This window comes from Episyrphus balteatus, chromosome 3 (genome assembly GCF_945859705.1).
Source record: "Episyrphus balteatus chromosome 3, idEpiBalt1.1, whole genome shotgun sequence".
NCBI lineage: Eukaryota > Metazoa > Arthropoda > Insecta > Diptera > Syrphidae > Episyrphus > Episyrphus balteatus.
In genome coordinates, this window is record NC_079136.1 from 37374821 (window position 1) to 37377016 (window position 2196).

A 2196-nucleotide genomic window follows, 5' to 3' on the forward strand; every position below is an offset into this window, starting at 1 on the left:
AAACCGAAGTAATATTTCGGTAGCCAGTTTGGCGGAAAAACCAACTCAATTATTTTGAAAGCTTTCAAATAAAATTCGAGAGTTTTTTTATTTGCTTCTTTGGTTTTTTTTTTTTCGAAAAGTGTGCTGGATGGTATTCTTCATCAGTCTAACATTTTACCCAACCTCCAAGGTAAGGGGGATATTTTTTTCTGATTAGCCATGGGGATGTCATGTGTGAAATTTTAAATCCAAGTTGGATTTTCCTCCGTATACAATATTCGGAACCTTCTTCGGCCTTGGTTTTGTGTTGTCAGATGAAAGTAACACATCCTCGACGAGTATTATCCTGGCAGGGGTGAGTTGAAAGGGATTCAAAACAACAACAAAAAAAAGGGTTAGCAGAACCAAAGCTGTTGATGGATAAAGTAAAATAAGCAACAAAAACTCTGAAACACCAGACGGGAATCATGTGCCACAGAAAAAGAATCCTTTTGTAAATTAAAACATCTGGTATCCAGGTGAGTGAGTGATTACAATGAAATTGAGTTGATCCTGTTTTTTTTTTTTTTTTCATTCGTTCGTTCGTTTCTTTTCTTTCCCTTTATTTTTTTTTTTTTTTTTTGTTTTAATTTTTTTTTTTTTGGTAGCTTGCTGATGGGTTCCTGGGTGCACTGAAAACGGAAATTTCATTTAGTAATCTATTTGAAGAATTAGACTTTGGGTTTATGCTCGTTCTCTTGTTTCAAGTTGAAAAAAAAAAAATACCTACCACACAGAAAGTTGGGGGTAAAAGGATATTTGAGTGAGTTGTGCTTCAGTAATTAATTACTTTAATATTTATTTGAATTTTAAGTTTTAGGAAGAAAAGGGTTGCTTTAAGATTTCGAAATCCAATACTTCACTAAACACACAGCCTGTCATGTTCAAGGGATTGTTTGATTAATCAATGGGAAATTAAATTTAAAAAAAAAAAATCATTTTTGTTTTACTTTTTGGAATAATGGGCTTGAAAGTTTTTAAATTTTTAAATTGTTTATTGTCAAGAGTACTAAAATGTACATACCTTTTATAATTTTTGATTGCGTAGTTTTGATTGTATGGCGGTTTGAATTTTGTAAAGTTTGACCTCAAAAAGACCAAGTTAGTTTTTTAGTAGAGTTTTTGTTTTTTTTTTTTAATTTTTGTCTACGTACAAAATTAACGGTTACTACTTGCCATACGACCAAAATAGAAAAGGTTAGTCTTTTGACAAATAATAAATAAATACGGATTAATGATTTTTTAAAATTATAATAACTCGGCTCCCGTGGGTCGTAGAGAGATAATTTTTTTTTTTATTGTAGATAATTTGAAGGACAACAATAGTATTTTAATTTGTTAGCCAATACTTGAACCGTTTACAAAAAAGTAAGGCAAGAGTTTGCTCAACAAAAAACGACTTTGACTTAATATTACTTATTTTTTATTTGTTTCAACAAAAATAATGTGCATCAATCGATAGAAAATGCTGTGACAAACAATTAATAGCTTTATTTTTTGCTGTAGGACATCCTGAAGCCGAGTTATTCCCAAAAAACGATATTTTTGGGTGTTTTCGCACCGGTTTTGCATGCATTTCTTTAAAATGCAGGACATAAATAGGGCTACAAAATAGGTTAAAAAAATTTTAACCATAATACAAACTTTTTTCGAAATAAAAACGAAAATGTGTTTTTTAACTACTAGAATTTGACTTCAACTGGCTGCCGTTTTGTAGTTACTCACTCAAATACAATGAAATTACATACAACAATAGAAAATATTATAAGGAAGAGAATGTATGTTTATTTTTTGGTATACAACAAAGTGGAGCAAAGATAATAGCTTAAAAGTAAAATTTGTGAATAACTCCGCTAAAAAGAATGATCAGTTGGTGAAAAATTGGGGTTAAGCCTTTCAAATGTACCCCTATCGATCTATGAAATAAAAACTGACAGTGCCTCTGTGCCCAAGGTTAGGCCCCTTTTTCCGACGCTTTGACTGGAGTATTTTGATACCTTTTGATAAATTGTTTTGGACCGTTTTAATGGTACTTGTATTTTTTGTGCAAAACGGTTTAGCAACATAAATGTTAAAACTTTAATAAATGTTAATATTTAAAAAAATAAATATTTTTTGGATTTTTGAGAAATAAAAAAAATTTTTATTTGAAAATTCAATTTGAAAACGGATAAA

General features: G+C 30.1%; 1 long non-coding RNA gene across 1 annotated transcript; it reads left to right on the top strand.

Annotated features, from left to right (window-relative positions):
• Nucleotides 1-352: 352 nt before the first annotated feature.
• On the top strand, nucleotides 353-930 carry LOC129913868 (uncharacterized). The gene is made up of 3 exons (XR_008772104.1): nucleotides 353-500; nucleotides 630-784; nucleotides 836-930. It is a non-coding gene; the product is annotated as an uncharacterized LOC129913868 (long non-coding RNA).
• Nucleotides 931-2196: the final 1266 nt, after the last annotated feature.